Source organism: Acinonyx jubatus, chromosome B4 (genome assembly GCF_027475565.1).
Source record: "Acinonyx jubatus isolate Ajub_Pintada_27869175 chromosome B4, VMU_Ajub_asm_v1.0, whole genome shotgun sequence".
In the NCBI taxonomy this organism is placed as follows: domain Eukaryota; kingdom Metazoa; phylum Chordata; class Mammalia; order Carnivora; family Felidae; genus Acinonyx; species Acinonyx jubatus.
Genome location: NC_069387.1, coordinates 72,124,398 through 72,150,448, shown reverse-complemented (window position 1 = coordinate 72,150,448; position 26,051 = coordinate 72,124,398). Strand labels below are relative to the sequence as shown.

At 40.7% G+C, this 26,051-nt stretch overlaps 1 long non-coding RNA gene across 1 annotated transcript in view; it reads left to right on the top strand.

Moving 5' to 3' along the window:
• Positions 1–26,051, top strand: part of LOC128316388 (uncharacterized) — a 60,152-nt gene that overhangs the window by 6,608 nt on the left and 27,493 nt on the right. The window contains exon 2 of the long non-coding RNA XR_008300217.1: positions 1,004–1,172. This is a non-coding gene — a long non-coding RNA (uncharacterized LOC128316388). The remainder of the gene's footprint in view (positions 1–1,003; positions 1,173–26,051) is intronic.

Sequence of the window (26,051 nt, the reverse complement as noted above, 5' to 3'; positions counted from 1 at the left end):
TACTTAATTTCTGTGGCAATAGAGGATTATTAAAGATTTGGGGCTGAGGGGTGATACTGATGGGTTAAATACATGATTCACTTAGAGCAAATGCATAAGATTCATTCAGAGAAAGAAGTGAGGAAGAAAGACTGGTTCAGAGGCAACAGCAAAAGTCCCAGGCTACAGGTAACAGTGCTCTGAATATGGCAGCAGGGCAGAGGATTAAAGAGAATGAAAAGAAGAGGGACTCAACCCAAATATACAGTGTAGGACACTGACTTGTTTGAAAACAAAATGTTTTCTATGGGCCATGCTGAGATTGGGATGCTGGCAGGACGTGGAGGGGAGGTGTTTAGAAAGCAGTTGGACATTCATGGGTAGGGTAATCAGGTGCTAGCAAACAAGATACATTTTGGGCGCTATTCACAAGGAAGTGGCTGCTAAGGCCATGGAATTGAACAAGATAGCTGAGGTAGCAAGTGTAGATATAAGAGGAGGAAGACTAACACATTCCTGGAGAATATTTATATTCATAGGGTAGAAGCAGAAAGAGAAGCCTGTGAAGAAGACAGGGGAGATGAGAAAAAAGTTGAAAGTCATGATAGCACAGTGCCAGGGAACCCAGAGAAGGGGGATGTGCAAAAGAGGAGGTATCAACAGTCAGACGCTAAGGAGAAACCAGGAGATGAGATGAATCATTGGATCTGCTACTTAGGAGGTCACTGGCTGCCTTTGAGAAAGAAACTTTAGTGGGGCCAAGAACAGAAAAGTCAGCACTCAAGACAGTAAAGGCTGAGCGGTGGACAGCAAGGAAGTAGACTTTAGGAAGTGTGATGGAGGGATATAAACTGAAGATGTAGGGGCACCTGGGTGGCTCAGCTGGTTAAGCATCTGACTCTCGATTTCAGCCCAGGTCATGATCTCAGGGTCGTGGGATCAAGCCCTGCATCCGGCTCTGCGCTGAGTGTGAATCCTACTTAAGAGTCTCTCCCTCTCTTCCCCTGCTCCTCTCCCGGCTCAGGTTCTCTCTCTCTTAAAAAAAAAAAAAAAATGAAGATGTAAATGAAGAGGGAAGGACTGACGGAGAAAGGGACGAAGGACTCAGGTTTGCAGAGAGGGTTAACACGGCAAGGAGAAGGGTGCATACACCTGTGAAGCAAGTTCAAGAGAAGAAAGCATGAGAGGGGATGGTAAGAATACAAAGGCTCTCTCCCTAGACTATCTAGCCCATGCTTATGGACACGATTACCACCTCTACCACAACTCACAGATTTCTACTTCCTGGCCTAACCTCTTCCCGAGCTCTTAATCTATATATAAAACAATCTCCTAGACAAATCCACCTGAGTGTCAGAAAGGCACCTCAAAGTCAACCTGCCCACATCAAAGTCATGACCTTTTCCTCCAAACAAGGTCACCTCCCACTGTTCCCTCTCAAGAAATAGTATCATTATCCACTGAATCGCCTAAGTGAGAAAATTAGGACTTACCTCAGCACTTCTATTCCTCTCAAACCCTCACACTCCAAAGTTTCAATTCCTCTCCCAAAATCTGACTCTGACCCCTTCGAAGCTCCATCCTACATCTAGACTTACCTTTTCAAACCCAAGTCTGACCTACACCTCAGGTGGCTTCCTTTTGGGCAGGGCCAGAGTCTGACGTGACTGTCCAGACCCTACCCCACTTCCCCCCTCACCTCACACTCTCCCTGTATCCACAAAGCCAACCACCCTGCCCTCCCTTCACTTCCTCACTTCTCTTCCACCTCTGTGCTCTGACTGTGCTGTTCCACCTGCCTAGTACCCCCCTCCCACAATTCTTTTCACCTGGTTAACTTGTCCTTGCAGCAGGATGGGAGACAGTATAGCAGAGTGGTCAGGACTCCAGCTTCGCCATCACACTCCTCTGCTCACCAGTAGGGGTTATCCTCAAGTTGTACTACTTACAACAGTAAGTAGTAGGGGAAACTTAACGTTTCCACACCTAAGTTTTCTGACCTACGTTAATGAGTCCATACCTCACAGAAAATTCACATAAAGCACTAAAATCTGGACCTGGCACATAATAGCCACTTGGCAGATGTCCATTATTTTTCATTCTTCTTCTTTCTCACCTCGATCAATCATCACTTCCCAGATAAGCCTTCCCTGACCAGATCACCACCCATCGTCTGCACTCTGAGCCTCCTTGTATCCATCACAGATTTAATTTTGCATTTGTTGTAAAATTTTTAGATTATGTCTGTCTTCTCCACCAGATTGAAGGCCCCTTCAGAGCAGGACTTTGCCTCCTTGCTCACAGACACAGCCCAGTCCCTGGCACAATGCCTGCACAGAGCAGACACTCAACCAATATTTGTCCAATGAATGAATGAATGAATGAGCAAACAGGAGCAGCCCTGCTGTTGTTGGAGTATGCGAGGGTTAGCACATCCAGCTTGCCTTTTATGCGACAACCCAGTATTTTGCCATTTAGCCAATCCATCCCTGCTTGAGTGGAGCCAGGTTAGCACCATGTCATCTCTCAATGAATACCAGTAAATTATTAGCAATATTTGTTTTTTAGAAATCAGATGAGTCTGGGATAAAATTCATATTCATGCAGCCCTCATTGACCAAGGACATTTGGTAATCCATGGTCGAAGCTGATGAAGACAATGACAACAGCAATGATAATCTTGTAATAATTAACAAGGCTTATGAATACTAGCACATTAAGCACCAGAACACATCGGGCTCATACATAGAAAGTACAGAACAGTAGCTCTTGAAGGTCATGTCATGTGCCAAATGAGAAACACAGAGACAGAGAGCCAGCTCCCTTGCTTCTTTTAGCCCATCTTAATTTTCTATGTTGTAGATACATAAACAGATGTCCAGCTGGATCCCTCACCTAGGTGTGACACTGTCCTGTCTTCTGACCACCAGTTGTGACACTTGGGTTCATGAGGCAGGACACATGGTTCTGCATCACCCCTTCCCACCATGGCACCTTTCCTCCAGGTCTTTTCCAAGGAGGACTGTTAACTTGGCTCACACTTTATTCTAGGGCTTGCTTTCTGAATAATACCTTTGGTGTCTGCTAATGGGCAAATACTAAATCCCTGGGAAACTCCTACACAATCCTGCACAAATATGAGAAAAGCAGATGAAAGATTCCCCTAACTGCTCATAGATTGCCTTTCCTACAGCTTGCAAACCCTTTATGTCCTCCCTTTGCTTCTAGTAACAAAATGTTCTTTCCCTTGCAGAACAGCTTGGGAGTTTTGGAATGACTGAGTGAACAATAGATTCTGTATTGGCACTAGAACTTATAACTATTATCAATGGCCTTTCTTTTATTGAGTACCTAGTAAAGGTAGCAAAACGCAAGTCCCTACGTGCCTTCCCTTCCATCAAACTGAGCAGTAGTTTCAATGCCTTAAGGGTAAAAATCTAAGAGTTTTGTGCTCTTAATAGAACAAGAAGGGAGAACTCAAGTCTTCTTAGCACTCACAGAGTGTGACATGTCCCTTGGTCTCCTAGGATTGTTTATCTGAAGAGCTCCGTTTGGCTCCTGGCAGACTGTTGTCTTAGTTGAAACAGTATAAGTACGATTAACCACAATATGGTAATGTGGAAAATAGCATTGAAAACCTTTCGATTCCAGAACTTAGTGAACCTTTTTGGAGAAATCCATTATTGCTTTGCAATTCTATTATAAAAGCACATTAACATTTCAACATGCAAAGTGGCTGCGAAAAAAGGCTTATGTAACATTAGAAGCAAAAAACTGATTGTAAAGTCGTGTCTATGCTAAGATAGTAACTATATGAAAATGAGCTAACATATTGACAGTAACTGGAAGGCAACATTAAAACAGCTGGTTTTTAGAATGGCAAGATTAGAGAGATGTTTTTCTCTCTTTTCTTCCTGCTTGATTTCTATTATTGTCGTAATAGTATTGTTTGTACAATACAGGGTTGTCAGCTAAACATATATTTTGCTTAAAATATTGTAGAAAATCATAATTCACTAGTACAGACACTAAAAATTATATTCTACCCTAAAACTGAACATGGAAAATATGGACCTACGCTACCTTATCTTTAAAAACTATTACTTATTTTGCAATAAAACAGAGAACAACTTCTAGCATAGTTCTTAAAATTGGCAAAAATGAATTTTATCTATCTCCTTTGACATCACTGACAACAGCTTCAAAATTTTATTTTCTTCAATGAGGAATGACAGACGAAATGATTTTTTCTTAAATTTTCTATTATCTAGCAGACCAGAAAACCTCTCCATAGGAGTGCCTGGCTGGCTCAGTCAGTAAAGCATATGATTCTTGATCTCAAGGTACCGAGTTCAAGCCCCAGGTTGGGTGCAGAGTTTACTTAAAAAGAAAAATTAAGAAAACTGCTCTGGAAAAACTACCATACATTTGAGGAATCCTTAGTAGGCCGAGGTCAGAAAATGCTTCAGCATGTATTTGCCTCATGATTATAATTGCTTACAGAATGGTGGCTGGGTATTGACAGCTAGATTTGAATTACTGAATTACAGGTGTAATTCAACTCCAAAAATAACCATATAGTTCCTCCGTTTCTTAGCCTTCTGTTTATTCAGTGTTTCACCACACAGGGACCTGTTGCCCGTAAACAACACTGAATATAGGGTTAGAGTAAGTCTCACACTAAATGGTGTGTTTCCTTCTGTCCAGAAATTTCCATTTACTTTTTCATTAAGTGATTCCTTCCTATTCGTAAGTATTGACTGCCTTTTCCCTCTGGCATGCCAGTAAGAGGTTAAGGTAGTCTGTGGCTAATTTGGACTTTATGCGCCTTAGAGCTCAAGCCTCTCCTTATGTCCCTTCCATGCAATTGAATCCAACAAAAATGTATCCAGCTGACAGACTTCCCAGAGCTTTGGGTCAACAAGCTCTACCAGGAGGCTATGGAAACACCTTATTGGCCCTTCATTGCAATGTCTCACCCATTGGTAGTTAGCATGGCTCATGCTGGACTTCTAAACAGTTCAATTGAATCGGCCGGACTGCCTGTTCCCAATCTTCTTCACATGACTGGTTATATGTGGTAAGAGTCATCAGCTACAAAAACAAATAAGCCCCGTGCTATAATAACAAGCAATGTGCTGAGCAAGAAATGAACACCTCAATACTGGTAAACCAATCACCACACTAAAAACGAACCTGATCCTGGAGACAATGGGGACCATGGAATAATTTTTGAGAACAGGGATAACGTAACCCAGGATCAGCATAAGAACTAAACTGAGAGGCTGGATGAATGTAACCTAGAGAGGGTAGAGATTGGCTGGAATAAGGGAACTAAAAGGAAGCTATGGGAATAGTTGAATTGGCTTGAACCAATGCAACAACATAGGCATGGAAATTAACCAGATAAGAGTTTAAATGGATGAAGTGACACAAGAGATTTGAGGCATGTTAATGAAGGAAAGCACAGTGTAAGAGTTATAGTCAGTTTCTAGAAACTTTTAAATGAAAATTTCATGCATATGTTTACATTTTTTGTCTGTTCTCCCTCTTCAATTAGAATGTCAGTTTCTTGGCAACATGTCGGTCCTATTCCCCACTATATTCCCAGTGCATCCCTCCAAATATTTGTGGAATGAATGAATATATGTGGAAGTATGTGGATCCTTAAATATAAAGCATGTAGTTCCAGTAAGATGGAACACTGACTCAGAAACATAATTCCGTGCTATTGCACTACTCTAACCTAGATGTTTCCCTGAGGTAAGCCAATTAACCTCTCTGGCCCCCATTGTCCTTCTTACTATAATAAAGCCAACAATTGCCACTCTCTTGCGGAAGAAGGAAGTAGCAAAGAATAAACAAGATGAAATCTGATGAGTGCCTGGAGTTTTATAAAAGGAAGACACTCTACTTATCTGTTCAACCCACCATAAAGATGACAGACATAGGCCAAAACGGCATAATGAAAATCACCAAAGTCACATCAAATCACTGGGCTATAAATCCCCAAGTGGCACTGAAACAATAGTCTATCAAAATTTCCACCAAGCTATGGTGTTAATGTAAACCCCAGGATGACTCTGTGATAGTTTCTGAAATATGAAAAACAAGGCTACTCCCCAAATGGATTAATGATCACAAAGAGAATGCAAATGCCTTGGCCAGAACACAATCAACACTTCAGATCCCAGCTCCTGGCTTCTGACTCCCCGTGGACACCACCAATTGATGCTCCTCCAGTACACAGGAGCCCACTGGTGGAGCATTTGGTCAGCACCCCCTAGAGGGCTTACTTTCAGAAGACCTTTTTGAGATATAGGCAACCAAACTAAAGAAAATCTCCTAGTCTTAATCTTTATTTTAGGCCCCACCAATGGAAATCAGCTTTATAAGTACAGGACAGTGGCTCAGGTCAGGACAACTGTGACTTAAGCAAAGTCACTATGACCCACCCTATTCTATATAGCATCTTCACTGCTCTTATCACTATGAGAAATTATCTTGTTCTTTTATTCATTTGTTTTTTTCTTGTTTGTCACCCACACTCTAGAACTGTGTTGCCCAGGGGCACCTGGGTGGCTCATTCAGTTGAGTGTCCAACTCTCGACTTAAGCTCAGGTCATCATCTCATGGTTGTGAGATAGAGTCCCATGTCAAAGTCCATGCTGAGTGTGGAGTCTGTTTGGGATTCATTCATTCTCTCTCTCTCTCTCTCTCTCTCTCTCTCTGTGTCTCTCTCTCTCCCCCCTTTGGCCCCTCCCCCATTTGCACATGTGCCTTCTCTCTCTCTCTCTCTCAAAAAAATTTTTAAAAAGAACTATGTTGTCCAGTTCCATAGCCACTAGACACATGTGGCTTTGTAAACTTAAATTTTTGAATTACATAAGATTTTAAAATTCAGTTCCTCAGTTGCACTAGTCACATTTGCACAGGCTTAAGAACCATGTGTGGCTAGTGGCTAACATATTAGACAACACAGACAGAAAATTTCCATCACTGTAGAAAAGTCTAATGGACAGCTCAGCTGTATAAAAAAAAAAAATTCATGTAGAACCTAGAAGAACATTTTTCAAACCATAGGCCATGTTTCACTCATGGATTGATAGATTCAGAGACTGTAACCAGTATAAGTGTTAGTGAAATAGAAACTAACAAAACATATCACATTAGAATAAGAATTCCTTAGGAAAATTTGTTTATATGTATGTACATCCTAGGTGGCATTATAAATTGTATTTCTTATTGTGTATCACAGTTTAAAAAAAAAAAACTTATACATGGTACCTGTAATATACTATGGGCTCAAAAGCTTTGTTGAGTCAATAAATAAATGAAATGTTTTATAGAGTTTATCCTATTTAATTTACTCCCAACTATACCCCTGTGAGGTAGGAATTATAACGCTTATTTTTTTAAGTTTGTTTATTTATTTTGAGAGGGAGAGAGTTCGCACACATGCTAGTGGGGGGCAGGGGGTGGGGGGTGGGGAGGAGAATCCTAAGCAGGCTCCGTGCTGTCAGTGCAGAGACCAACACAGGGCTCAAACCCACTGTGAGACCATGACCTGAGCTGAGATCAAGAGTTGGACACTTAACCGACTGAGCCACCCAGGCACCCCTATTATGCTTATTTTAAAGATGGAGAAACTATGGTTATGAGAGTTAAGTGACCTGTCCAGATGACCAAACTTAAAAGGGTTGGAATTAAGAGCCAAATCTGGCTCTCGTGGACTCAAGATATTATGACTGTATGTATGGATGCATTGCTCTTAAAGTGCTGGACGTGGCTGACTCTCCTAATGTGGGATGACACGAGGAACATGGAGAGAACCAAGAGAAAATCTGGCACTGGGAAATGGGCAAGGGAGGAAGAGGCTCGAAGATAAGTGAGCAGCCAGAGGGAGCCTCAAGAAGGAAGAAGAGATATCTGAAAGGAAGGAGTGGTCAATGACACCCAGTGGTCAAACTTCAGGGGACAATCAGGGGGAAAAAAGACTGGAAATTTCAGAAATTTAGCATTGAAGAGGTTGTCAAAAACTTTGGCAATCGTAATTTCAGTGAAGCAACAGGTTCAGAACCTACCACTCAAGGCTGAAAGGGCAAATGGGAGGTGAATATATACAACCTCCAGAAACTTCAACTGTGAATGGAAGGAAATAAGGTATAGTCAAAGCAGTTTCTGCTTATTTATTTATTCTCAAAATAGGATCTTCTGAGCACAATTACATATTGATGTGAACAGAGAGGCTGATATAAAGAGAAGGGGTGATGAAAGGAACAAAGTTCCTGAGCATATAGGAGGTGATGGAATCCAGGTGAGAGATGGAGAGAAAGCCCCTCCTGTTTGACAAGGAAGAGGGAAGGAAAAGGAAATGCAGAATGAGACCAACTGGACGCAGGACATTACAGGAGCTCCTCTCCAATGGTCTTTTCTTTCTCTGGGAAGCAGAAGGAGAGGCCTTGTGCTACGAATGGAGAGTGGAAAAGGTGTGGGAAAGGTATTTTTTTTAAATAAGCAACAAGGCTTTATCAACATTCAGATGTGCACAAACCCTCAAAACCCTGTTCACAGTTCTCCTAAATCAGAAAGCCAAAACTTCCCTCCATCACAGCACAATGACGAGTGGAAATACAAAATGTTGATGGAAGTACACTCCAATCGGGTGAAAATGAAAGACGGAGCTGACCCAGAAGGCAGGACTGTGGGGCAGCATGGAGGGACCCAATGGAAGCTGGAGCCTGTGAACTTTTAGTGACACCAGTCAGCAAACTTCTTGGAAATGCCTGGACAATCTCTTAATCTAACTGAGCTGTTTTAATATATCAGATCTTTAGCAATAAGAACCTTACCTCATCCCTCCTGTGAACACTAAAAGCTGAAAGAAACAAACATCCAGCCAAGAGCAGAAGAAAAATATAATAAATGTAGTCATTTGTGGGACATATAAGACCCTCAAGCACAGAAAAATCCAAACAAAAGTCGTACCTTTTTTGTATCCAAATAAGAATACCATATGCATTCACTACAGGTTATCAATCTTGCACTTATAGGTGCTTAGGATGATGCTACTATTACAAATTTTATTGGAAGTTAGATAAACATAACCTCTTCATATTACAAAAATTCAGTTCAGTCTAGCTCCTGAGTAGGAAAAAAACCCAGTTCTCCTCTCCTGTGTGTTTCTTTCCTGTCTTCGTTACTACTCACACAGCACACGTTCCTTCTGGTCACCAAATGTGTAGGAGGTTTTACCCACACCAAGCTATTCATCACCAGCTGGCGTCCTACGATTAACTCAATTCTGATACTATCTACATGGAGATAGCATCAGATCCCAAGGGGTAAGGACACAGTCCCCCACAAACTGTCCCCCACTTCAGATGCCGATCGCAAGTCCAGGTCACATGTGCTTCTGGCCGACTGGCTATAAATCTGAGGCTCTCACAGCCCCCTCTTCAGGTTCAATTAATTTGCTAGAGTGGCTCACAGAACTCAGGAAAGCTGTTTACTTAGGTTTCCTGTTTATTGTAAAAGGGCATGATGAAGGATACAGACAAACATCCAAATGAAAGAGATGCATAAGGCAAGGTATGTGGGAAAGGCACTGAGAGGCCATTTCTCTCCGGGCACACCACTCTCCCTGCACCTCCACCTGTTTAATCTGGAAGCCATCCAAATCCCATACAATTGGGTTTTATGGAGGCCTCGAGTAGGCATGATCAATTGTTAACTCTATTTCCCGCTCCTTTCCCCCCTCAGGAGGATGGGGAGCAGGCCTTAAACTCCAAGCTCCAACCATGGTTTCGTCTTTCTGGTGACCAGCTCCCATCCAGGACCCACTCAGAGTCACCTCATTAGAACAAAAGATGCTCATAGTGCTCTTATCACTTAGGAATTTACAAGGGCTTTAGCAGTCTTGTCAGGGACAGGGTCAAAGACTAAATATTAGAACAAGAAATGCTCCTACTGCTCTTAACACTTAGGAAATTACGAAGGTTTTAGGAGCTCTCTACCAGGAATGGGGGCAGAGACCAATATATTTTTTTTCTATTATTTCACATCTTCAAAAACCTGTTCAGAGTTGTCCTAAATCAAATTTTTAAAGCTTCCTCCATCACAATGTAGTGATATAATAGGAATACAAAATATTAAAAGGAATTTCATTCCTAATGGCAAAAACAGCCCATGATGTTTCTCTTTATCTCCGATGTTTATCTGCTCCACTTACACCACCACCCTCATAGCCTCTTACTCCAGCTCCTTCTCCCACAATAAGTCAATATTTTCCTCTTCCCATAAGACTCTTAACACTCCCTCCAGAGTCCTACCATGTCTTTACTGCAAACACACTGACAATGGGATGGCACACTACCTTATGCCCTACTTGGTCTTCTACAAGGTGGGGTCACATCTTCTCCCACACGGCAGCCATACCCTGCCTGGCTCAGGGATGCCCAAAACATGAAGGTCAGTAAGTATGCAAAAGGAACCCATGACTCTCTTGAAGGGAAGGTTGAATCCCTACCTCACACCACATACCCACAAAAAAATTCCAGATAGATCAAGATTGATATGAAAAAGGAAACCATAAAAGAATGAGGCGGAGAAAGGCTGGAGAAGATTTTAATAACTTCAAAGTGAATAAAGACTTTTTAAATTTTGCCATAAAACCAAGAAGCCACAAAAGTAATGATTGATGGATTCAATCTGTATATCTCAAAATTTCTGTATATCTCAAAATACCATGATCAAGATCAAAAGAAGTTTTACTTTGTATCACAGACTAAGAACAAATTTTGTCAAAGAATAAAGAGCTCTTACAAATCAACTGGAAGAAAACTTTTTAAATGCACAATACCATTCAAAATAAAAGAGATATAAACTTAAGCTACAAACAGAGACCAGCGTTCAACAATCAGACTGGCAAAGATTAAAATATTTGAGAATACTATGTTGGCAATAATTTATAGAAACATGCACATTCCTGCATTGCTGGTGGAAATATAAATTATCATAACCTCTTGGAAGGCAATTTGACAATAATCATTAAAATTGAAAGTACACATACTGTTCAAACTAGCAGTTGGCTCATGGATATTTACCCATAAATATGTTCCTACAAGTGAAAATTCACTTTTTTATGTAATAACAAAAGACTGGAAACAACTTAAATGCCCTTCCACAAAAGATTGAGATAATCAGCCTCAATTGATTGAATTGTCATATACTGAGATGGATAGCTTGCCAAGATATAATTAAGAGGAAAATTGGGGTGCCTGGGTGGCTCAGTCAGTTGGGGTGTCTGACTTCAGTTCAGGTCATGATCTCATGGTTTCTTGGGTTCGAGCCCTGCGTTGGGCTCTGCGCTGACAGCTCAGAGCCTGGACGCTGCTTCGGATTCTGTGTCTTCCTCTCTCTCTGCACCACCCCGCCCCCACTCATGCTCTGTCTCTCTTTCCCTCTCTCAAAAATAAACATTAAAACTTTTTTTAATTAAAAAAAAAGAGGAAAATGATATGGTTCAGAACACTGTATAGAGTATGCTACTCTCTGTATGAAAAACATATATACACATATATTTATATCTGTATGAAAAAATGCATATGTACAAATGTATGTATATGTTTATAAACATGTAACAGACTTCTAGAAATATATGAGAAACGGTAATAATTATTGGGAATTAGATGGCTGGAAAATAAGAGAAGGAAGGAGATACTGTATTCAACATACTTTATGTGGACATTTTGAATCTTTAATACATGCTAACCAATGTCCAGCAAACTTACAAGGATACCACCAACCTGTATAAACCTAAAGCACACTTAACACTCCATAAAACTACAGGAAGTCTGATCAGGGATCAGCTGACATCTCTGAAAGAATAGATCCCCAAATAGGGAACCCTGAAGTTCTTCTCCACATAGGAATCCTGCCTGAACATTACAGCTTAACATTCTTGTGGACACAGAAAACATGCATTTGCAGTGGTCAGTAGCCTCACTGGTGAGCAGAAGAGAACAATTCAAGTAGCTGACGTATAAGCCAAGGAAGCTTCCTTGCTAGCCACCGTTACATGACTCTGGCTTAATTCCAATCTTCTTCTTGTTTTTTTTTAAAGATTTATTTAATTTTGAGAGAGAGTGAGCAGAGGAGGGACAGAGAGAAAGGGAGACAGAGAATCCACAGTAGGCTCCGTGCTGACAGCAGCAAGTCTGATGCGGGGCTTGAACTCATGAACCAAGTCAGACACTCAACCAACTGAGGCACCCAGGTGCCCTGGCTGAATTCCAATCTTAACTGAAGGTTAATTTTTTACTAATTTATGTTGATATAATCACAAAAATTAAAACAATCAAAGAAAAAAATCACCACCTTGTCCTGAGTCAATCTGGAGGAGCATTTCTTCTGGCTCCACTCCAGGAAAAGCCAAAATGGCCTCTGAGTTAACTTTTAGTCTGATTAAAACCTCGTTCCCACGACTGTACTTAGGCCCCTTTGTGGAATGCTTGTCATCAAAGAAATCTGGCACATTATGTAGAGAGAAAGATTAATGTGATTCCCAAGTAAACCTAACAGTGAAATGCAACCACAGTTACTCAAGTTGATAAATGATTTGGAGCCCTGGTACACTGTTGTAAAACACAATTGACTTTTAATAAAACGGGGAAGCAATTTCTTTTCTTACATTTTCTCCTCCAGCATTTCTGAGCAGTTATATTAGGAAGTGGCTGTTTCCCCTGGCAGCTGGGCTCCGTATCTCCACCACTGGAGAAGCTATTACCAGTGCTACAAACATCTGGAGAGCTAGCTCATTACAAAAAAAAAAAAAAAAAAAAAAAAAATTGAACTTTTGTTTGGTGAGAGAATTTAAAGAACATACCTCAGACCATGCATTAAACACTAGTGTTAATCATTGCCAGAAAGGCAAGGGCAGAATACAGATAATCTGAACTTATATCCAAACTTATTTTGCCAAACCTCGGACTCTACGTCTTATGAACAATGAGGCTATGAACCCAGCCCCCAGCACATGTGAGTGTTGGGAATTTTCCATTTCCATTATAATTCTAATAATGTATCTTACTGTGCTACAGAGGTATGACACTTTTCTCTGTTATCTCATCTAAAAAAAGAAAAGCCTTATCTACCTACATTAGGGCTGTGGTGAAATTCAGTCTACTATGCCTAATACCATATAAACTCTGGTAGGAATAGCTCATAAAACAAATACCTTTTTAAATTATAGGCAAAAATTAGAAAGTGAAAATACAGTTTTACTTATCACAAAACTTTACAGCGTAAAAGATATCTGTTCAACTATATCCACAAATACATATGTAGTAATTTTTTCCTAATTTGCTTATGCATTTCTATTCTTTTCTAACATAAAACAGAAGAAAAAATTATCTCTGGATACTTCCTAAAGTGGATGAATTGTTTTCTTGCCTGGGCATGGAGCCAAGAAAGATTAAACTAGGGAGGGAACTGATACGGACCTTGGGCAAGCACGTTCACCCCTCAGGATGCCAGTTGCCTCCTCTATAAAATAAGAAACCTAGACCCATAAGTGCTTCTCAAGCCACGGTGTATTTGGGAATCACCTGGGCAGCAGGGATCTTGGCCACTGGAATATGGTCTCTGCATCTGTCTTTTTTTCTTTTTACACGAAATCCCCCAAGAGATTCTTCTGATACACACCAAAGTTAGAGAATCTCTAAATGAAGTCATTTCCGGCTCTAACAATCATTAATCTTTTTGTAAACATACCTTCCCTGTGTATATAGATAATCTCATAAAAATGCAAAATTGCAATCGTATAATGCTTTGGGGACATTGTCGTCTTTTTCTCCCATTTTGTGCGCCTTCCCTTTCTGCTGTCCATCCCTATCTGCCCAAAGCGGTCACCTTCCTCCCACAGGACCCTGTGTGAACACTCTACCAGTGATCTGAAAGCAGACATAGTCCTCCTGGTCACCGCCGCAGTCTACATTGGGATGCTGAATCCCAGCTCTCAAATGTATCTTTCTTAACCCAATGGGAAACATCAATTATATGAAAATTCTCTGTCTCCTCTCACTCTGTCTCCCCTGCCACCACCTGAATAACCTTGTAAATAGCTTGATTCTGTGCCATCACAACAGCGCCTACCTCAGTGCTTGGCAGGCACTTGATATGTTTGTTGACTAACTGGCTTTGCAAAGGGAAAAATTTTAGTCTTTGCTCTGATTGTTTTGTGACTCTTCGTGAGTCGTTGTCTTTGCTGAATAGATGAGCCTAAGAATGCCAGAGATGAATGAAGGCTGCAAAGGAGTCAGAAAGCCAGAACCCAGTCTCCCATGAGTCTACCTCCCTCAACTCACAGGCAAAAGAGACTCTGAATCTGGACGCTGTGTATACAAAAAGAAGGCTAATGGCTCCCTTCAAAATAGGTAAATAGAATCCTTCAAAATAGCGTACCCAAATCCAAATAAATACCATGTGAAATCTCATAAAAGTTTTTTTACATTCAATTTTGTTTGATTATATTTTGTTAAATGTTTCCATTTGGCAAGAAATTAATAAATATTTTACTGATGGATGGAAATCTTCATGAGACTGAAATCCAATTAGTTTGCTTAGGACCAAAACACTTCCTTTGACAAATTTCTATGGATAAGCAGTTGAGATATGATTTGCCACCCCATGTTCCCCACACTGCAGTGGTGGTCCCTCTCCATGTTTTACTTTGTGTCTACCCAAACCACCCTGATGTATAACAGGCACAAGAGTGGACATGACATTGCATTTCCCATCTCTGAAGTGCCAGGAGGGACTGTGCCAAAACCATCAGGGAACTAGACTGTGCTGCCTGCCTTGGAAACACAAACCCACATTTCATAACTCTCCTAGTCAGATCACTCTTCTGTGCTGTTAACGTCTGTTACAAATTTAATTAAGAATTCAGCGAAAGAGCCAAAGATCAAAAGAGTATGGCTCATGACATGACCTCAAATCCCAAAAAATCGACACAGAACCCAAACATTGACCTGTTTTTGAGGACACTTGCAATGCTGTTGTGCATGCTTGAATAGCTCTCACAGAAAGACTTTGGTCTTCAGGGCGCTCAAGCAAACCTTGCAATAAACATTAATCACCGTGGCACTAATGAGTCAGATCTCTGAGCAACCTGGCACATAATCCAAGGCCTGTCAGAGGCCCACTTCCATACTAAGAACTTCCTATATCTACAAGCCGTGGTGACCATGTACAAGCAGGAAATGAGCAAAGTCAGAAGGAGATGCCACAGGAAGAGGACTCTCCCACCACCCTTTTGAGGTTCCTCCAATGGCTTATGTCAATTTCTGCCTCTGTTCTTAAGATTCTTCATATAAAAGAGCAAACAGTTCATTCCTTTTTCCCAGGTGTACAATGCACCACATACATTCTCAGAACCCAATGTAAATTGGTATATTAGCTCCCCACTCCCTTAGGAGGGGGAGAGCTTAAGGAGAAGTGTAAATCTTGGAATGTAAATATGTCTGAAATGTTTAACATGGCTTATCCACATTGTTTAGACAAAATTTCCACAGAGTAGCTCAGTTAACGTAGAAGTGTGAACTTGATCTGAGGTGAAGCAAGGAAGTCAAGCAGTTACTAGATGTGAAATCTAAACATAAACAGCCAGCTAGATTCTATTTTCAATGGCCTCCATGTCTGGAAAGATAGATCTAATGTAAACTAATGTCCACCAACTCTTTAAATTCCATAAGAGATGTCAATATCTGGAACTACAACAAATATATACTAATTCTTATTTTTATTAAAATAAATATTATCTATAATATACTATTAACATACATTTACATGCACAGTCTCTAACCCTTCCATCAGATCTCCCTTCATCCTGTTGCTCAAACCCAAAACTTAGTCTCTTAGGTTCCTGGCTTTCCCTCAATCCCACACCCAATCCACCATTAGCCCTAACACAAAACATACTCTATATCTTTCTATCTCTCCCCAGTTCCCTGCGCACCACTCTAGCCTGAGCCAAAAATCACCTCTCTCCTGGACTGCTGCAAAAGCTGCCAATATGTGTTTCTCTGCTTTCTTTCCTATCCTCCTCAAAGCCGTTCTCCAATAGCAGCCAGAGAGAGAGACATTCAGTACCTCAAAGCTTCCATGGTTTTCCTTCACACTTTAGATAAAATCCAGACTCCCTTATCCAGCCCTTCACAATCATGCCCATGTCTAGATCTCCAACTCCATCTTCTATCACCTTCCCTGGCCTAGTACCTTCCAGCCACTTGGGTTTTCAATCGACCCTTCTACCCACCAAGCTCATTTGCACCCTCTTCTCTTTTGCCCAGCTCTTGGAGGAGCTGGATCCAGCCCGTCATTCACTTTTCCAGGTCTCAAGTCAATGTCAGCATCCTTAAAAGAGCATCTCTTAACCATTCTTTCTAAAGTAGCCTCCCAATCCCAAACTATCACATCACTCTGATCATTTCCCCCATAATGGCCATTCTTTTGACCATCCTTAGCTGGAGACAGCAGCTTCAGCAAGGTTATACCCCCTTCCTGTGGTCAGTCTGTATCCACCAATTGGTCTATGCAACAGTAGAAAGGAGAACCATTCTCCACAATAAGGGCGTCTCTGAAACTCATCCCAGTCTCAGACCTTCCTTTGGAGTTGACCGAGACCTTCCCTGAGTTGCAGAACTTCTCCTCTATCCAATCCTGCTCCCTTCCCCTCCCATCCACAGACGGGCAACCCTGTGGGCACTCCCTAATAACTTCCTGCATGCTAGTGGTTTTATGCATCAGCTTCCCAGGATCCCAATGTATAACAGAACTGGTCATATTCTGGACATGTCTTGAAGGTAGAACCAACAAAATGTGCTGATGGATGTGATGTAGGGTATGTGAGAAAGAGGGGAGACAATAACACCAAGATTTATATCTTAAGCAATTGGAAAAGCCAAGCGGCCATCTACTATCATGGGTAATTCTGCAGGAAGAACACATTGGGGGTGTGGATGGGACTCACAGTTTGGTACTGTTCCTATTGTGATGTCTATGAGGCACCCAAGAGGAGCTTCAGTGAGCATTTGGATATATGAGCATGGATGTCAAGGGCAGAAATAGAAATGCAGGAATTGTCAGCATTTGGATAGTGAAGGCTTGCAACTGGATGAGAACACCTCTAGATTGGAAAAATATATCATCATAATTTTGGCTAGCCTTCCCAAGGTAGACTTTTTACATTATTATTACAGTATTTTCATTTTGAAATTTGAGATTTACTCTGTCACTAATTAGCTATTCTACCTTAAATAAGTCATTTCATTAACTTATTGGCTTCTTGGTTTCTTCAGCTGACATGTGGAGATAAATAATAATTATAAACTCCAACTTCAGGGGTTGATCTGAGGATCAAATGAGAAGACAGACAGGAAGGCATTTAGAAGAGTTAAAACATTACCCTAATGAGACATTTTATTTCTGTTAGTTTTTTTTTCAAAAAAATATGGTTTCTTTGTTATTAGGAATGAAAGTGAGACAAGAATTAAATTAAACATCCATTAAAATTTCATTTAAGGGAAATAACAAAAGAATCATCCAAAGGAAAAGAAAAATGAAAAAACATTAATAGAAATGGAAATAAACACATTGGAAAACATTAAAATTCTAGAACAACTAAAACTTAGCTTTTTAATAAGTTAAAAATACAAAAACATTTTGCAAATTAATAAACAAAAGATGAGCTTACATATAATATGACAAGCGAATATAATAGATTTTTTAATAAAAGTGAACATCAAAAGTAAGCATGTTAATTTACTTACAAACTTCATTCAGATGATAATTTTTCATCTTAAAAAGAACATAGGAAGAAACTTATTTCTTTTGGAAATTAATTGGAGTTCCTTCATGCCTGAACAAGATTATCATTATGTGTTGTCATTTTTGCTTCATAGCACTTTTTAAACTGAGAAATGGAATTTTAATTGTCCATAGAAATATTTTCTTTAATTTTTAAATGGAAAAATATCAAAAGACTAACTTAAAATATAAGGCAGTCCCATTCTTCTGATAACCCATTTCAATTATGCTGTGTAGATGTACCTCACCCCACTCGCTCCCTGCATCATGGCTGGGTAGAGGCTCCACAGAAAGTGAGTGACTTAGAAGATGTTCAAGTCCTTTTCCAGTGGAGACCAAGACTCTGGGGATTGAGTAAGCAGAGGGCTTGAGTACGGGTATTTTTTGTTCTTAACATTTATTATTAGAGATGAGTGGGGTCGTTTCGTTCTAGAATAATCCACTATCTTTGCCATGACAAGTCAAGAAGAAGGAGAATTCTGATCACCTTGTCAACAGTCCTTCAGAGAGAGGGAAGTCTCTTTGGTGGAAATCATCAGATGCCTCTTTCCGAACAGCGTCTGTTTCTCCTGACATGCCTCTCAATCTTGGTGTACCCCCTTAGGACCAATCCTCTTCCTCCTTTCACACACTGTTTGATCTCGTCTACTCAGCTCCTGTGTATCACTTTCCTACACTACCTGCTGGTGGAGGCTCTGTCCTAAAGCATTGTCATTGGGCAGAAACAACACTGGGCTATGCATTAGTCAGCTCAGGCTACTATAAAAAAGCACAGACTTAAACAATAGACTGGGTGGCTTAAACAACAGACCAAGATCAGGGCACCAGCAAGGTCAGTTCCTGGTGAGTTCCTCTCTTCCTGGCTTATCAGCAGCTGCCCACATGATCTATTCTGTGTGCTTGTGCAGAGAGAGGCAGAGCACTCTGGTGTCTCTTCCCACAAGGACCCTAATCCTATCATATCAGGGCCTATATGACTTCGTTTAATCTTAATTACCTCTTTATAGGCCCTTCTCCAAATACAGTAACCTTAGGAGTTAGGGCTTCAGCATATGAATTAGGCAGGGGGTGAGGGATGTGACGGGGGGGGGGGGGGGGGGGGGCAGAGAAATACAATTCAGTCCGTAATAAACTAAGAGAAAACTCTAAAGCTAATCTCAGAACAGATTTCATGGAATCCAATATAAATTTACTTTTACTTTCTATTCTTTCATTCATTTGCAGGGTCTTTCTCACTAAAACAGGATGAAAATATACCGTATTCTCTTCTCAGAATGCAACAGTATTTTAGAAATAGAATTACTTATAAATTCAGAGAAAGATACTCACCAAACTATGAACAGCAGTTAGTTCCCAGGTGGAACTGGTGGAAAGAGGTGTGCATGAGTAGTGGGGGCATAATCTGGTGTTTCCTGGTCTATATAATTTATGAGATTTTGTATTATGACAAGGGACATTTATTCCTTTACGTCTGTTGTGAATAGCAAGGCTACAGGAAAAAAAAGTTGCCTCTTTTTTGGCACATTGTTTAAGGAACACTGTGACTCCTGAATTTTCCTCCTTGTCTTCCCATTTTATCTTCTTTGCATGATTTTAAAGCTGGAAATAGATTCCTTAAGAATTTTAGTAAACTTAATTATTAATAAAAAACTGAAAAGTTTTGTAAATAGCTTGTCTCATTTTTGTTTCCATCGTATTTCCTGTTTCCTGCTGCATTCTTTTAAACAATCTAATCTAAACCTGCATCCTTAGGGGTGGCCTGGCTGGCTCAGTTGGTGGAGCATGCTACTCTTCATCACGAGGTTATAAGTTCAAGCCCCACGCTCAGTACAGAGACTACTTACAAAGAAAGTCTTTAATCAATCAATCAATCATAAGCTTGCATCTTTTTAAGAGACTATAAAACATAAGGCTACCATGGTTTTTAAGAATACTTATTTAAAATAATATTTTAGGGGCACCTGGGTGGCTCAGTCGGTTAAGCGTCCGACTTCAGCTCAGGTCATGATCTCACGGTCCATGGGTTCAAGCCCCGCATCGGGCTCGGTGCTGACAGCTCAGAGCCTGGAACCTGTTTCAGATTCTGTGTCTCCCTCTCTCTCTGACCCTCCCCTGTTCATGCTCTGTCTCTCTCTGTCTCAAAAATAGATGTTAAAAAAATTTTTTCAATAAAATAATATTTTAGGTCTTGTAGCAACTTTCCATTATTCTAAGTCATGTAAGCATGACATGAAAATAACCCAAGGAAGATTGGTGGGTTGGTAAACAATTCATCTGGCTCATCCATGGAATGCCAGTCTGATGACCCTCTCTGTCACCACAGGGAACTCTTTTCTCCTAGCTGGGCAAGAGTTTCCATATGTATAACGTGGGGACTGTCAAGGTTCAGGAAAACTTGTCCTGAGTAGAGTATATACTTGAAAAACTTCAACTGTTCAAGAGAGCCCAACATGTAACAGGCATTCAGTAAGTATTCAGTAAACGAATCAAATTGGTAAAATTATTGACCAAACACCCAGATGTCTGACATCTTTAGAAACTGAACTTGTAAAAAGTGCTATAGTTCAAAGATACTAGAAATCTATAGTAATTCTGAATTACATTTTTTCACTGGATTCAAGAAGGATCAGGAAGATGGAAACTAACTAACATGATCAGAAGTAGAAGAAAAAGAAGCAAGAACAATTTAACAGGCACCAAATTCTACAGCTACTTTTTTAATGGAATCCGTTTGGAGGTTGTTTAAATGACAATTTGAATATTCCACACTTAGATAGTGAATGAAGAAAGTGTGCCCTCTCCTCAGAATGAAATAAACTGTTCTCTCCCCGTGAACTGAGGCCACTTTCTCCCATTGTATTTTTAGACTGCACAGGAAACACTCCAGAGCAAGGGAGCTGGAATGTGACTGACCTTTTACCTGGAATGATAGCAGCCACAAGGGCATGTGCCACCAGCGATGTGAGAACAGAGCTGACGAGAACTCTTTGCTAGACAATTGAACAGCTTCTTTTCAATTGACCTGATGTCTATCCCTTCAGTTTTGCAATGTCCTATAATTACACCAGACATCACTGATTTTATTTTTTCTAAGTTTATTTATGTATTTTGAACGATGAGAAGAAGGAAGGCAGAGAGAGGGAGAGACAGAACCCCAAGCAGGCTCCATGCTGTCAGCATAGAGCCCAGTGAGGGGCTCAAACTCACGAACCGTAAGATCATGACCTAGGCCAAGATCAAGAGTCTGACACTTAACCAGCTGAGCCACCCAGGTGCCCCAAGACAACACTGATTTAAAAACATGGCATGCCACACTTTATAATCTACTCCTTTTTAAACAAATCGTAAGAATGTACTGTGGTTTTGTTATCTTTGACACAAGATCCAAACAGATTACTGAAATGGCAGTCTAGCAAGATTATCCTCAGCATATACAGCTAGGCCATTCATCTGTGCAAGGCCTCCCTGCCTGAGGTATCACATTGCTATCTTGTAAGGATAGCCTGAGTAAAATGTCTAAACCATTCCAATGTCTGGTCACGTAACATAAAGCAATTTACCAGCGTTTTGGTCACTAATACGTAATAGTGCAGCATAATTATGCTTTGAACATCTTTCACACTCAAACTTGAAATAACTGCTGGATAACTTTGCACCCAATTCATAGAAAATCTTATATAACACTTACTTCCTTCATTGTTGTAAACAACAGAAGATGATAGCATCTTCCTTTCCTCTTATTTCATTATATGAATCAGAATCAGGTTTTTAAATCACACCAGGTAATAAGTACACAACAGCATCTACAGTCATTTTGCATATATTAACTGAAGAGTATAAATTTATTCTATTACCCTAAAATCCCCCTGGCAGAATTCCAGGGTAGTAATCACCAAGTCCTGCTGAGGACACCTCCCAAACTGCTCCTCTCCCTTTCCAGTGGCACCAATGTAGTGGCCCAAGCTGCTACCATAATTCACCTACATTACTGCAACTGCCCACTGTCCATCTCACCTCCTCTAATACATTCTCTGTTCCACCAGAGAGAGCTTCCTGAACGGTGAGTCTGATGATGCCTCTCCCAACTTAAAATCCTTTGATAGATTCTCACTGCTCTAAAATAGAATGTTTGATAATGAAGATGGTATAAAAATTATAGGACCCCTACTGCCTGCTCCAACCTTATTCCTCACCCTATTGTCAAAGCATGAATATTCTAACTTTCAGGAGCACCCACTAAAGAAAATGTATGTTCGGGGTGGGGGGGAATGGTGTGTGTGCCTGGGTGGCTCAGTCAGTTGAGCGTCTGACTCTTGGTTTTGGTTCAGGTCACGGTCTCTCTGTTTTGTGAGCTCTGCATCGGGCTCTGTGCTGGCAACGTGGAGCCTGCTTGGGATTCTCTTCCTCCCCTTCTTTCTCTCTGGCCCTTCCCCACTCCCACTATCCCTGTGTCACTCAAAAATATATAAATAAACTTAAAATAAAAAGAAAATATATGTTCGGGAAGAAGCTAGCTTTTGTAATAATAGAGTGGTGGCTGCTTGTATGTTATTATACAGAAAAGTCATCCTTATCAATCCCTAGCCAATATAATAGAATAGCTACAGGTTCTTTGAGTTTTTAATATGTGCCAGACATATATGCATGCTTCACATAGAGAAAATCTCATCTAATTCTCCTAATGGATCTCTGAAGTGGGTAACAGACCACCTCCATTTCACAGATGAGATGACTAAGTGCTAGGACTGGGGATTTGTTCACTCAATTTTCATTCATTCTCACTGGAGCTTACGAAGACAAAAACTACATTTCCAAGATCTCCTTGCAGCTAGGGTTGTGGGAGTAAACTGGGTCCCAAAAGGTGATTACACACAAGTAAGACATGGAGATACACAAAGCAGAGTGAGGCAGACACCCCCTTCCTTCTCCTTCTTGACTACTTCTATGGGCAAGGACACTAAGGCTCATAGCACCATGCTGCAGGGTCCATTCCACAGCCACCTTGGCACCTTGGTGTCCAGAAACCGTAGTGGCAACAGCAAGTTCTTGATCCTGGCAGAGTTCCATGGCTGACTTCAGCAGTAGGAGCTCCCCCAGTGGGTCAGTTTGGTCAAGTTTTGTAGCCATTCCTGGACAACTTTGGAACAACCTGGAACCTGCTTCTTCAACCCTTCTAATGCTTTTGTAAGTGCCTAGTCCCTTGTGTTAAATCCCTCCCTGTTTAGAATAAAGTTGTTTCTCTTTTCTTGTATTGAACATGACAACATGCAAAAGCCTATGTGTGAAGCTGTTAAAACAAAGCCCCCCCCCCCCCATCCAAAATAGAGTGGCTTAAATGAAACCAATTTCCTTTTCTTCCATCTAGCAGTCCAGAAGTGGGCGATATCACACAGGGTGAATGGCTCTGTTGCCATCAATATTCAGCTTTTCTCTGTGGCCCAGGGAAGCTTCCAGTTTTTGACTACTTCTCAGCCAATAGGAAAACCAGGAGGTTTGAGAAACAGTACATTCCCAGTGATTTCTGACCACATACAAAACTTCCTTTCGCATGCCATTGGCTACAAATGAGTCACAAGTAATACCCAACCACAAAGAAGGCTGAAGGAATATAGTCAGTAGGTAGGCAAACATGTACCCTGCTAATACTTGGGGTGGGGTGGTGGTGAAGATATTGTGTTAGAAAAAGAAAGAAAGAAAAATGGTTATAAGGGTAACTTACCAGTCTCTGTCTGCCATGTTTACCACTCTACCCAGTAACCAGGCACACTCTTCTTTCTGCAGATAGACCGCACTCACCCTCATCCCAAAGTAGGATTCTAATCTGTTGGCTTCCATGTGAAAACAACAATAGCCAAAGATCTCTCTGGTCACAGCTCTTGAGCCAAGCCTCTTCTTTTATTTACTGGCCTCTGTGCTCAGCCTTTTCCTCTCTTCTCCAACTTAATGTTGGCTACCTTTGGTGGCAGCCATTTCAAACAGTTAGGAAGGCAATGTCTTTAATTCAGTCTTTGCTCTGGGCTGACTTCCACTGTCTGGGCAAGCAGAACACTTAACAGAAAGCTCATGAAAAAGACCTCCATCATCAAATTTACCTGCAGCTATTTGGGGACACAAACAGATTTTCCAACCATGCATGGCACAAACTTTTAAGTTCTGAGTCATATTAGATTACAAACCATAAGTGAGAAAACTTCTATTTTCAGAGCTATATTCCTTTATCGCTCTGCTAACTGGCTAATAATTACACAACTTCCCTTTCCTCTTATACTACACTATTAACAGTAGTGAGGGCTGGCCAACATATACCTACTATATTCTAAGCTATTCTCCTTGAGCTAAAGGTCATTAGGCACATGCCTAATCTTCTAAATTATGGTAGGTAACTATTTTGGCAAATGATACACCACAGAATAACAAGGGCTACCAGTATTCCTAGCTAAAATATTGTGCCCATGTCACCTTCTGCCTGTTGCTACCCAATGCCACAAAATTTAGATTTTTATTATGGTAACACCAACATTTCGTACCAATTTATATATTAATTAGGATACATGCTAAAGTCTCTTAAAAAGATCCCCTAAAATACAGTGTCTTCATAACACAGAAGTCTGTTTCTTTCTCACCTAACCATGCAGAGGCAAGCAAGGAGACTGCTACCAATATGTGACTTTCCTCTCTGGGCTCCCTTTAGCTATCCTATTATCATTTCCCAGCCAGAAAAAACGTTTTTTAAAAGTAATATCCGTGGAAGGTGCCACATCACCTCTGATGACATCCGCTGGCAAGAACTTAGTTTTGTAGCTACGAAGGATGCTGTGAAATACTGCGTCTAGCTGAGTATCTGTGTGCCTTGTTAATACTCAGGAATCCCATTACTAAGACAATCAGAGGCAAAGGGACCGTAGATTATTATCAGTCTCTGCCACCATGGGGACTAGGGTATAACAACTGTTTGACTCCAGACACCAAAGGCAAAACTACTTCCAAAACTGACTTCCGATATTTATAAAGAATATTAAAGGCTCCTATTGCTACTCTTCTCTTTGATGATATGTACTCTCCAGAATAAGAAAGTTGTGATGCTTTGTTCCTTATCTTGTTTTCACTGATTTAATCATCCCCTTATTCATGTATTCCAGCAGCCATCATTTATTGAATACCTACCGTGTGCCAGACATTTAGTTAGACAGAATACAAAGATAACTAAGACAGAATCATCTGGAGTCCTTACTTAAGAGTCCGTCTACTTAGAAAATTCATTATTCTCTTCTGAATATACAATAACCAAAAATTTGTTTAAAAGTAACAAATTCAAGGTAAACACATAAGAGAAAGAGTTTTATTTTTCACTTTCCTCAATTTTTTACTACTTACATCAGTCGGCCTAACTAAAAATTACAGTTTAGTGTAAAATGAATCATTTAAGGTACAAAAATCTTGGCAATAAGGACAAGTTTCAACTCAATTACACCTACGCGCTCTTACTAATCAACTGCTATGTTGATACCAGCTTTCCATCATGAAAATGAAACTGCAGCACACAAAAGACTTTCTCTCTCCACTGTGGGCCCCCCCAATTTGGAATCCTACTTCTTGTGGATCTGAGCCAACATCAAATGTTCCCTTAAAGAAGCCAGACACAAATGAATATGTATTGCTTTATTCCATGTATACTTACACTACAAAAACAGAGTGGGGGGAAACTAATGCAGGTTGTCAGAAGCGAGGATAGAGGTAGTACTTTGGGGGGCATACAGGATGCTTCTGGAATGCTAATAATGTTCCGTTTCTGGATCAGGGTGCTGATTACACAGGGGCAATCCGTTTATAAGTGCCACTTGACAATATACTGAAAATTCTCGGTAGCAGTGTTTCACTGTTTATATTATTTAGAAGGACCTAGAGAAACTTAATGGGGTCCTAGTGTTGTACCAGCCACTGTGACGGTTTTCAACAACACAGGGTATATGTGCCTTTCCATTTCCCTTCAAACTAAGGCAGCTGTGATGTGAGGGAGGAAAAAGACTGGGAGTCAGGAGCTCTAGCACTGTGTGCCCATGTATAGGTCCAAACTGATATTCACCCCTCTCAGCCTCAGTTTCCTGAACTACATCTGAACTCTAAGGCTCTCAGCTCTGGAAGTCTCTCTTGATCAGTCACTGTTGCCATTTCTCTCTTTTGACCTAAAGTAACTTTTTTGACAC